This window comes from Bidens hawaiensis, unplaced genomic scaffold (genome assembly GCF_021521415.1).
Source record: "Bidens hawaiensis isolate Kalapana, Puna unplaced genomic scaffold, B.hawaiensis_p1.1 tig00019545_1, whole genome shotgun sequence".
Classification (NCBI taxonomy): domain Eukaryota; kingdom Viridiplantae; phylum Streptophyta; class Magnoliopsida; order Asterales; family Asteraceae; genus Bidens; species Bidens hawaiensis.
Window position 1 is genome coordinate 344,534 of NW_027492963.1, and position 13,449 is coordinate 357,982.

Here is a 13,449-nt window from a genome sequence, read left to right on the forward strand (position 1 = left end):
TCTCCACCATAATTGCTATCAGCAAATGCATAAAGATCAAAATCTGAGTTTTTGGGATACCAAAGACCTAACTTCAGTTGTCCCTTCAGATATCTAAAAATACGTTTATCAACAATTAAATGAGAAAGTTTAGGGTTAGCCTGGAAGCGGGCACATAGGCAGACAGCAAACATGATGTCAGGACGACTGGCTGTGAGGTACATCAGAGCCCCGATCAGCGATCGATAGTATGTTTGATCTACGGAACTCCTTTCAGGATCAGACGACAGGAGAGGGCTTTCTGCCATAGGAGTAGTGGCACTCTTGGAATCTTGAAATTCAAATTTTGGAAACATATCTTCACCATACTTTACTTGATGCAGCAAGATTCCCATCGAGCTCTGATGAACCTGCAACGCCAAAAATGTTGTCATTTCTCCCAACAAACTCATATCAGACCTCTTTTTCATTACTTCTTCAAATTCAGAGCACAACTCAACACTATTGGATCCAAAGATAATGTCATCCACATAAACCTGAACTATAATCAAATCTTTCCCGACAGTTTTAAGAAACAGAGTTTGATCACTGTTCCCTCTTTTATAGCCTTGACCCAGAAGATGAGCAGTCAGCGTAGCATACCACGCTCGAGGAGCCTGATGAAGCCCATACAACGCTTTATCTAACTTGTAGACGTGATTGGGATTCTTGGAGTCCACAAATCCCGGTGGCTGATCCACGTAAATCTCTTATTTAACTTCGCCGTACAAAAACGCGGTCTTAACATCCATCTGATACACCGTGAAACCCATGTATGACGCATAAACCAGAAAAATCCTGATGGCCTCAAGTTTAGCTACGGGAGCATAGACTTCAGTGTAATCTAACCCTTCAACCTAACGAAAACCACGAACTACCAACTGTTCCTTGTTTCAAACGATAACCCCTGTGTCATCTTACTTGTTTCGGAAGACCTATCTCGTATCTAGTGTTATCTTTCCCTTCGCTTGATCAACCAATCTCCATACTTTCAATTTATCAAACTGATTCAACTCTTCGTGCATAGCATCTACCCAACTTGGTTCGTGACGAGCCATTTCCCCCGACTTTGGCTCAATCTGAGATATGAGAATAGGCAACTATTTATGTGTCTAGTTTGAATTCTAGTGGACACACCTGTTTCAAGAGGACCTATGACATTCTCTATTGGATGATTTCATTGAATTCTTGTTGGAATCGGTTGCTCGGGAACAATTTCGGTAGGAGGTAGGTTTGATAAATTCTCATCAATTTCAGGGAGAGGATTCTTCCATCCAGAAGTTTTCGTACTGTGTGTGTATGAGGTGCTGGCAACTTATTCATTTGGAATGACATCTGGAAACAAGGTGCTCCCGAAAATTTGACGAATAGCACTCTCCCGCTCAACTCTTGGAGCATTTTCTGAGGAAGTTGAAGACACAGTTTCAGAAACTTCTTCTGGCTGATTGATGGAGACGGGTGGAGTAACATCAAGTGGCTCTGTGAGATCATCATCCAGGATTGGAGATATGTGAGATACTACATGTGGATCTTCTTTCTCAGCATCTACGGTAGCATCAACTGACATTTCTGTGTTGATAACCGGAAATACATTGAACAGTTTGAAGAGTTCATTATAATCTAACAGCCAGTCAGGACCAACACGGGCATCAGTTTCGTTTTCTTCCAACCAACAAACATCATATGATTCCAAAATCTGCTTGGTTGACTTATTGAAGACTCTGTAGGCGGTACGTCTAGCATAACCAACGAAGTAACAGTCATCATCTTTGGCCCCAAATTTTGGAGTCGACTCAAGATTCAATAGAGTACATGGGCAACCAAATGCTCTGAAGTGTGCAACGGTGGGCTTATGACCATAGACAATCTCATATGGAATTTTCATTTGAGACTTGTTGATTATCACCCGATTCTGAACATAGCATGTCGTATTGGTAGCTTCAGCCCAGAAAAATAATGGCAATTTGGAGTCACACAACATGGTCCTTGCCGCCTCAATAAGAATCATGTTTCTCCTTTCATCCACACCATTCGGTTGTGGTGTCCGAGCTGAACTGTACACACGAAGTACCCCCCTTTCTGAACAAAAATAATTCAACGAAGCATTCTTGAATTCCGTACCATTGTCGCAACAAATGCCATTCAGCTTCAAATTAAGTTGATTTTCCATAAGAACCACAAACCTCTTGATCAGTTCTGCAGTTTCACTCTTATTTGACAAGAAAAACACCCAAGTAAAATATGAGTAGTCACAGTAATAACTAGACAATAAGAGCTGCGAGATAGACTCAAAACATGAACTGGACCGAAAAGATCCATATGTAGCAATTGAAAAACAGATAAAATGGTATTAATCAATTTTGGCTTATTAGTTTTTCGATGATGTTTACCCAAAGCACAAGCCACACATTTTACAATAGTAACAAAATCTTTAACGGGTAAACCACGAACCAAATCATTTTTAGCAAGACGGTTTAAGTTTTTCATATTAGAATGACCAAGATGACGATGACAAAGCATGGCATTATGTTCTGACACTTTTGAAAACAAGAAGGTTATTTCATCAGGAACATTTTTGTTCGTGTCAATCACATAAGCATAATCTTTTCTTTGTGATCGAACAAGAATCCAGTCTTCTTGTATGATGATACCAGGTTTCAGAATCAAACACTCTTTCTTAGTAAAATGAGTTGAAAAGCCTTTATCACAAATTTTTGACACGCTCAACAAACTGTGCTTCAACTCTGGAACAAAATTAACATTTTCGAATTTCAGTACACCGTTACTTACAGTACCCTTCCACGTAATCTTCCCCTTTTCTCCTCCCGCAAAGAACATATACCCACCATTAAAAATTTGAATGTCATGTAGCTGGGAAATGTCTCATGTCATGTGCCTGGAACAACCACTATCAACATACCAAGGTCTGATGATATTCCTCCATAGCTGTCTGCACGATGTGCGAGATTAGTTAGACTTTGGTACCCAATCCATAGTTACACTAGGTGACCTTGACTCATCTAAGGTTGTCACAGTTTGCCATGACATGTCTTTTTGATCATCTAACATTGAGTTTAAAGACTCTTTTACCGGAGATATAGGCAACTACTTATGTCTACCATTGTAATATTTGGCATTATATGTACGAGTGGATGACTTGGTCTCCGGTTTTTGAAAGTTAGAAGCAGACGATTTTGTCTTTTCCACTTGTTTCGGTTAGAATTCATGTTCGTTTTCTAAACCGAAGCACCTTTTCTACCTTCTTTACAAAACATGTTAGGCTTGGTCTGATGAGGACTAAACCTGCCAGATTTTTTAATGTTCCAATCATCGTCAGAGGGATTAGCTTGATTATGCCTGTAAGTATTACGAGGCATATAATGCATATTCCTCTGATAAACTACATAATAAGGAACATATGGACGATGTGGACAATTTCTGGCAATATGACCGCGAGTGCCTCAGTTAAAACAAGTTTGACATTTTACATAAGAATTATTTTGGGCAACTCCTTGTCTGGACCGATTGTGTGGACCAGTTTGCTTTACTTAATGCTTACCACTTGTCACATTGTTTAACTTACTGCCTTGTTTGTCAATAGAGCATCCCTCTTTAACAAACTTAGGCGATGAGTACTTGTTGAAGTTTTTTGATTTTTTAAAGTTATTAGAAATCACATTATCAGAATTCAAAGTCTTAACGGAATCAACCACACAAGTATCCTTGCTCTTATAAACAAAGCACACACAAACAGTCGGAATAACAGAATTCAAAATAGGTAATATTAAAGGAACATCAGAAATAATGTCTTTATTAATTGAAACACGAGACTCATCATCCTCATCAGTCCAATCCTCAATGATTACTCGATCTGCACATGAGGCAAACATATTAGAATCATTCACTTTTTAAGTGGACGTAGTAGTTTCTACTGAGTCGATCCTTTCATTCTTAGCAGGTTTACCATACTTCATATCTTTAATCTTTTCTTCCTGCTCTTTGGTAAGTGGAACACCTGTGTAGTTGTCATTATATGGTGGGAGTACCTGACTATATTCTATACCCTCACCCTCATTCTCTTTCCACCATAACTGTTTTTCAATAATTGAATTAACTACCTTACTGGAGCCATCAAACTTTCTAAAGTCAAATTCAGCCCTTTTAAATTTTTCAGTTAGATTAAGTACTTCTAACTTAGAGGCTTCCAGCTCAGCAGTTAATTCAACAATTTTCTGTTTGGCATCTATATGGTGACAACATTTCAAACTAAAATCAAATTTTAGTTTGGAAAAGTCCTTTTTTGTGCCTCTATATTATCCAATATGCCTTTCTAGTTTTCTTAAGTTTGTGATTTCCAGATTTTACCGTTTCCATTTCTCTAATCATGTTACTGTTATGAGATTTGTAAAGATCTAATGTATCAATACAAGCTTGATAACATAAATAAGAACTTACCTCAGATGAGCTGGGAGAAGTGAATGCCATAAATGCAAATTGAAGTTCCTTGAATTGATCCTCAGCAGCATTTTCCTCTTCGTAGTCTTCAACACAAGCAAAATTGGCAGTTTGATTGTTTATGTTGAGGGCAGCCATCTGATCAGACCATGAGAACTGTTGAGCGACCATACCCCTTTCACCATCACTTGAGCTACCCCCAGCTTCTCCTATAGCATTACCCATGGGAACCAGCACCCTTTCCATGTTTCCTTCCTTGGCTGGATTATTGCATTCACGAGCAAAATGACCCGGCCCGTAACAGTTGTAGCACCTCAAAGTGTCTTTCTTAAAACCCAACTTCTGATTATTTGGCATGTTCCAATTATTTCTTCCAGTTCTCTTGGTAAATTTCTTGGCCCGAAACACCGCCATGGCGATTTGCCAAGAAATTTCAGAATGAATTTGATTAAGTTCAGCAGCCACTACGGATTGAACCAAATCTCCAGCAAGGAAAGAATTGTAATTGTTCATGAACCCCGCCATCATAGCAATGTTTTCTTGAGTTTCTTTTGAAATAGAAGGAGTTTGGTTGGAATTCTGACCAGAAGAGACGCCTGATGATTGGGGCTGAGCATTAGCAGCAAGAGATTGACTAGGCTTAGCAAACAACACTTGTGCTGGTTGTGGTGAAACGTGAGAAAATTGACCCTGACCCTGAGTGGATTTAAACATCGAGAAGTTGGGTTGAGGTTGAAATTTCTGTTGTCCCTGAGTGGTTTTGAACATGGAGAAGTTATCTTGTGAGATGAGTGCATTGTTTGATGCAACATTGTAACCAGCTGCACTGTAAGAGTTTGCATGGTTTATGGCACGTTGTTTTTCGTCCATGTCATATGCTTTGATGATAGACATAACCTCAGACAGTGTTAACTTGTTGAGGTCTTTAGTCTTCTTAATGACAGCAACATTCATGTCCCAGCTTTGAGGTAATGAGTTCACCAACTTATTGTTTGTTTCAGCCGCTGTCAAGTTGATGCTTGCAGATCTCATCTCAGTCACAAGAGATATGAACCTCTGAAGCTGAGTTTCTAACGACTGTCCCAGAACATGATTGAACATATTGAATTTTTGTCATAGTAGATCTTGACGACTTCTCTTCATGTATTAATTTCTTTCATACACCTCAATCAGGGCTTCCCACAGATCCTTAGCATATTGCAATTCTCTAAAACCCAGGGCAATCTCAGGTGAGAGTGCCATAGTCAAGGTTGAGAGAGCCTTTTCATCCTCTTCCATTTTAGCAAGATCATCATCATCATACATAGCAACAGGCTTCACAGCAATCTCAATAGAGTTCTCCTTTTGGTAAGTGATGACTTGGGGACCCCTAACTATGCTTATCCATAATTTGGCATCTTTCATTTTAACATACTTCTCGAATCAAAACTTCCACTCGCTACACCCGTCATGAGACAGCAGACGGGGCACGCGAGTAGTGGACCCCATTATGGAGTCCATTTCTTGATGGAGTGAAGCATTGGATGACCCATTACTATTGATCAATTGATCCATTTTAGTTTATTTAGTCCAAAAGTAATTATAAGTCCAGAACACTCTAAAGTCCAATACACAAGGCCCAAACCGAGAACTAATATTGTTGACCGAAAACATATAACTTTGACCAAGAACTAAGGAATGTTGACCGAGAACTGAAGACATTGACCGAGAACTGAATACTTTGACCGAGAACCACAGAGAAACCTCAAGTCTGGCTGAAAACTCTTGAACTGAGCCGAGAACGATCAAAGATTGGCCGAAATCACTTAATTTTGGCCGAAAACTCTTATTATGATCAGAGAACTTTTGTTTAAAGGGCCGAAAGCTAAAGAACACAGCCGAGAACTCCCAAAACGCGTTTTACAATCTTATTTTGGTAACAACTAAATCCCTGTTTATGGGATTTAAATTGTTTCCAAATATAATGTGATCTTTAACTAAACTAACTACTTTCCTCCTTCTCTGATCAAAAACTCGCCGAAAAAACACCTACACCGCCAAACAAAACTGAGATCTTGAATCCGTTGATATCACAATAACGAGCCTGAATAGGTCAAAGGTTCGGATACCAATTGTAAGTCCCGTATAAGGATCTTTAAATATGATATCAACAATCTCTTTGTAAGTGCGAGATACTAACAAGAGATGATTCAAGACAATAAACAAGAACAAGTAAATCACACAATATGATGCTTCAAAACATACGTATATTACGTCCGACGCTTAAGCAAAATACAATATTCGTTCAACACCAATAACAAGGTGAACGGGCAATAATACAAATGAACAACCAACCAAAACCCTATACAGTATGATCTATATACAGGGTAGCCAGCACCCAAGCCCAACAAACAGCTCAAAGCCCACCGAGATCCATAAAGGATCTCGGTTTACATACAAAACCCAAAACCAAGACCAACTAAGTACAAACCACCAAGTATGGACCCAACAAATTAACATAATACGAGTGTCGGTTAGGCCGATTGAGGAAGGAATAATATAAATTTTTATTCAATTTCCATAAAATCCACGAGAATTGAGGTCCAAGATAACTTGATTATAATAAGGTTTATGAAGAAACGGGTTGGAGTTCGGATCTGGGTACGGGTCTGGATCTCTTAAATGGATTATAATATAATTTACCATTTAGACCTTGAAGTATGAAGATAGGAACAAATAAGGATAAAAGTTTAAGTTTAGGCTTATATTTGCCAAATCTTAAAAGTTCTAATTATATATATTTAATAAATAATTAACAGTAATATTATAATAACAATTACACTCGATAACCGTGATAAAACTTACCGAACATCAAAATAGGTCTGGTTTTAATATAAATATTAAATTTTGGAAATGTTTGAGTTGTTACGTTTTCCGTAGTCGAGGGTATACTCGATACCTCAAAAATATAAACAAAGAAAATGTAAATAGAAGATTTAAATATTAAAGTAATTATTTGTTATTAATATTATTTGAGTTTCTTAAATAATAAGTAAAGAAATAAAGTCTAAGAAACGTAGTGTTTAGAAAATATAAATGGTCGAACTAAAGGGTCGAACACATTTAATAGAGAATGAACTAAAGGTTCGAAAGGAAAATATAATTGAGGTAAAGATTACACAAAAAGGACTAAAGGTATAAAGCTAGATTATTGATCTAGTAATAACTAATGGTTATACTCGTACTATAGGTCCAAGATAGCAAGAAAGACAACTCGATTAGTGAAGTGAAGCTGATCATCTAAGAAGGTGAATACGCCCCTAACTTTTATAACTAGTTTAATCGAGTCAACTAAATTGATTACATGAGATTACGTATCTCTAAAACAATATGAACAAAAGTAATCGATGGCCCTCATATGTGGAAGACGGTGGGCACACCTGGCTATCCTCCGCCATGACGGGCCATACCTAAGTGATGTCAAAGAGAGGGTAATCATGTGTATACTGATGGTAGCTAAGCATGTAGGATGCTTAATTCTCTCGAACTTATGCTCTGATACCAACTTGTAAGGCCCCGGTCCCGGTACCCTACTTTGGCGTTGTATTTACTCATAACACAGTTCTAAATATCATAGTTAACTAAAACTTTCGCAGAATAAATAAAACTTCATCCATTCATTACAAACATTCAAACTTGTCTTTAAAAGCATAACATAAAACATCTTATTTAACATCATGACAAATCTTTCTGCAGATGCCAGTTTCTTCAGATCCTGCCATGTGTCTCCCTCAAGCTAACTGCTTCAGTCTATTAACCTGCGTGCATAATAAAAGTCAACTAAGCTGAGTGAGTTCTAGTTAAAGCAGGTAACATACAATACATTCACATACTTACTCATACGTATCCGTAGATACATATTACTTACTTAACTTGTTTATCTCTCTTTCGTACATACGTGAGTAAATACTTTCTCTTTCTTTTATTCTTTCTTTCTTTCATACTTTCATATTTAATCTTGCTTTACATAAATACTTATACGTTTTAAAGAGCCTTTCTCCCTATAACCTCATAGATATTATTACACCCTTAAAGAGTCTTCCTCTTTATAACCTCACAGATATTATTAAGGTCTGCCACCCTCCTTCACAAATATTATTAGGGTCTGCCACCCTCCTTCACAGATATTATTAGGGTCTGTCACCCTCTTACTGTCAATTCATACATACCTTCCTTTTCGTTTATATTTATATACTTTCATACGTACTCTTAATATTTTCTACATCATTCATATATCGTACATACATCATTCATAGACATTCATACATCATACATATATCATTCATAAACATATACAAAGCATACACTTACCACTTAAGGTAATTATTAACTAATCACATCGAGTATGCACACAGCCCCAAAAACATAACAAGGAAGTGGGGCTAGAAACTCACTGAGCTTGTTTCCTTTCCAAGTTAATGGTAACTCTTCTCTTTAACTGGGTGCGGCTAACTGTATAACAATTACACGTATCAATTAACTACTTCTAATTATATCATACTTCTAAATTAAATAAAACCCTCAGCGAACGGGGGTCCGGGGGCAGCGCCCCTGCCAGCGGGGTCTAGCGGCGGCAGCCCCTAGCAGGGTCCAAGGGGCAGAACCCCTGGGTGGGGTCGAGCAAAAAGTCAATTAATAGTCCTTAACAAAATTCCATTAAAATTCTTAAATATATATTTTATTTGCTATCCCATTCGTTAAAATAAATGGCCTCTGGCCAAGCCTCATTCGTTATCATATTCGTGATGACGAATGGTTTGATATTAGACGAATGAACGATTAACGAATGGATTTGGCCATTCGTGATTTCTTTGAAACGAATGAAAGACTCATTCGTTACAGGAGCACACGAATGTATCTATGACGAATGGTTCCATTCGCTGTCTCCTCATGGCGAATGAATGGATAATGAATGATGAATGTCATTCGTTAATTCTGTAAGACGAATGGGAGTTTCGTTCATTTTAAAGGCACGCGAATGTACCTTATTCTCTATGACTACTTAGAGAATGTCTAGTGATTCGTATGACATAGAGAATGAGCATCAGACTTAACCAATATTTGACTCAGATGTCAAAGTCAAAATCATCAAGAACAATAACAGTCAACAAGCACCAAATTTCCAATTAATCCTCATATCACGATGAAACAACATGAATCTAGTAACGTTGGGTTCGTATACCCAGTGCCTACAAACCCTAGTCTATTAAACAGCCAATCATCGTTTTTAAATAGTGTTTTTGATTGATATATACATACGGCTTAACATATGATCAATTAACCCACCAGATGTTAACGAATTGCAACGAGAATCGTTGCGTTTGATTAGTTTTTACCATTTATATACAGATCTAGGAATACCAACGAGCCGAACAAGTTTTCGTTATAGAACGTTCCTTTAAACGAATCGGTTTACAAACGCGATCTAGTCTTGATATCGGTTTTGGCTCGTTACGATGCTATAACACTAACAAGCTCGGTTTTTTACCTTTGGATCTTGGCTCGGGATATAGGAGGGTGTTTGTGTGTGTTTTTGAAGGTGTAGGCTATGGTGTATAGATTAATTAAAAATGGAAAGAATTAGGGTTTAAGGGGTATTTATACTCCCTTAAGTGTCACTCCCCAACCTACGGCGGAACATGCCGGGGCACAACAATGATTGTATCATAGCTCAGAAGACACTAAGTAAAATACACGTGTCAATATCTAAATTATTCATTCATATATCAAATTTCAAAAGCACAAACATTGTCTCAAAAATACCGTTACAAATCAATAATTCAAGTCATAAATAACTTAAAAAAAAAGTGTTCTACATTCATATAGCAACCTAAGGTATCATATAACTTACGATACTTGATTCACCCGATAAAGCTACCTGCGTCATGCGTGAAAATATATATATTTTTGTCAATATAATGTTGAGCAAGTAAACCACAGTTTTTGAGTATATATAATAACAAAAGGGCAATTCTATGCAATAATCGTAAATTACTACAACTAGTAAACAATAAATAAAAGTTGTATTTTCAACCGAATCACATTGATAACGGTTTACTCCTACGGCGTATGATCATACTAATGAGGATGAGGATGAATATGAGGTACCAACCAACATAAAGTAAACACATAGCCATATTCGCACATAACAACTAATCGAGCAATTACAGTTATGCATATAACAAAATTGTAGTGAAAACAATAACTTGATTTTGAACGCATAACGCCCCCAAAATTTGTAAAGAGGTAAAAAGGGGGATGTGAATTTACTTACCTTATAGAGTATTATAACGAGATAATAAAAGAAAAGGATAGGATGAAAAAACGGTCAAGCTCCTCGAGGTTCACCGACAAATATTCCTAGATGCTAATAACAAGAATTAAATATAATCATAGCGAAATACTAATATTTATGACGAGTTTTGAGATTCGATAAAATATTATTAGGTACATTTTCTTTAATTATAAGGGTATTTATTAATGTTGTTGTTGTTATCCTTATTATTATAAATAATATTAATAATAATAATAATTGTGATAATAATGATAATAATTAATAAGTAATAATAGTGATATTAATAATAATTGTAATAATAATAATAATAATAATAATAATAATAATAATAATAATAAATATTAATAGTAATAATAAAAGTTAACAAAATCGGTTTTAGGATGACGGGAAAATAGCTCAATGTGTCGGTTTGTAATATTTAAATGTTTAATTGTGTAGGGAATATTTGATATTAAAAAAAACAAACCCTTAAATAAAGTTAACAAAAGAAAAACAAAAACAAAAACCCAAAACCGGCTGGGCAGGTTCGAACCAACGACCCAGCCTATGTTATTCAGTGTACCAGCCAACTTAGCCAACATGGCCAGTTGTTAAATATTGCATATCTACAAAACATAATCAAGGTTTAAAGGGACATGAACCCAAGATTATCCAATTGGATAATCTGGTTCATGTTCGATCAAACAAGTTTAGGGTTATTGTTCTATGACAGATCGCGATTCTAGCCATACATGTTAATCGAATTATAACAGCTGGTAAGATTTTGAAATTGATCAAACTAGCTGCGGCTAAAATAGGGGTAAATTAGGTGACGGGTCGGAATTTTAAACTTGGATTGATATGAGGGAAATGGTGGCGACGGGTAGGAGAAGGTTTCTGCAAGTTTAATTGATTCATAACAAGGGGTTATATAGGATCACTAGTTAGGGTTTGCTTTGGCTAAATATGGTTAATTGATTAAATTACGAAGGAATTAACGCATTTATACTATAATTGGATGTCGGTTACGCATTTATTCGGTGAAATATGCCAAATGCTTAACTTAATTGATCGTAACGAGCGGGAATTTGAAGGTTTTGAAAAGTCTAGGTGCGCCGGGTCGGGTTGGATCCAAGGGTGGGTGAGGGTTAATTTTAAATATAACATATTATTTTTTAATAACAGAATTTACATAACAGGCCCCTTGGGTTTGTAGATGGAAACGAGAATGTGTTAAAGTTCGAGTTTGGGTGAAATTGCAAATTATTGTAAATTTGAATATTTAAACAATTAAATAATAAAACTAAAACAATAAAAATACTCAATAAATGCGTCAGTTTATTAAATGAGTGACCCGAACCTTTAAACGGGTCGGGTAAAATTACAAGAATATAAAAAATGAAAAACCCAAAATGTTACATTAAGCCCGTGAACCTAAAGCCCATTACCATCCTTTATTCCATCTTTTAAGTGTCCAAGCCCACACTCTAATATTTTATTTATTAAAACTGATTAACGACCCATTATTAATAAAACAAACTTTATTTTATTTATTTTTTTTCAAAAACAGGATATTACATACTTAAATCTTCCAGATTTAAAAATATTATAAATAAAGCAATTTAAACCCTTACAATTATACCCTTTTAATAAATTAAAGGAAAAAAGGAAAATATAATTTTTGATTGCTCGGAATAACTTCTCTTAATTTTCGCACTAAAATAACTTCTCGTGTGAACTTGAACGTATGTGTGTGTATATATATATATATATATATATATATATATATATATATGATTGATTTCTTTTGAGAAACACTTTCAGTTTAAGAACTCGAAAGAACTCAACGTAACAATTTTTTGTTGAATTTTTTTACACATATGGAATATGTAAGTGAAAGTAACTTAAAAAAAACTACAATATTAACATTTATTACACACCGAATCGACTTTTTACACATGCGTAACTAACATTTAAACTTGTGTAATAATAAAAAAATCTTATTCTAACCTGATTTATTTTTAATCAAATTTAATCTCAGCCACATATTATATACTTATTTAATTAAATGTGTGGTCCATAATGAGTTTTTAAAGTTTTTACAACTCATCATGCTCTCAAGATATACCTCCACTATATATAAACATATAGATACACACACACACATATATATATATGTGTGTGTGTGTGTAATTAGAATAATGTGAAAACCATTTTGAAATTGAGAACTTTAATAACAATTTTAAACAACAAAAAAAAACTCTACTTAAAAAAATAAAAATATTAATAAGACAAAAAAACGCGAAAATAAAAAAAGTACAAAAAACAAATTTTTTATTTTTCATTTTTTCATCTAGATTTAATAAAAATAATAAAAAAAAATTAAATATCAGTTTAGCAAAATTATACACATATATATAATACTTATTTTTTTAATTTTGATACATGTTATTATTTATACGCATATGTACAATTAAGATAAATACATATGTACAAATGTGTACATTACGCAAATCGAGATTAAATACAAATATACACATGTATATTTAGGTTTTTTATGAAAGCGGGATGAAAAATAAAAATTTTTAGTCTTTTTAATTTTTTAAAAATTTCAGTTCTTTTTTTCGATTTATAATAATTTTAAGAGGCTTTTTTGTGGCTTA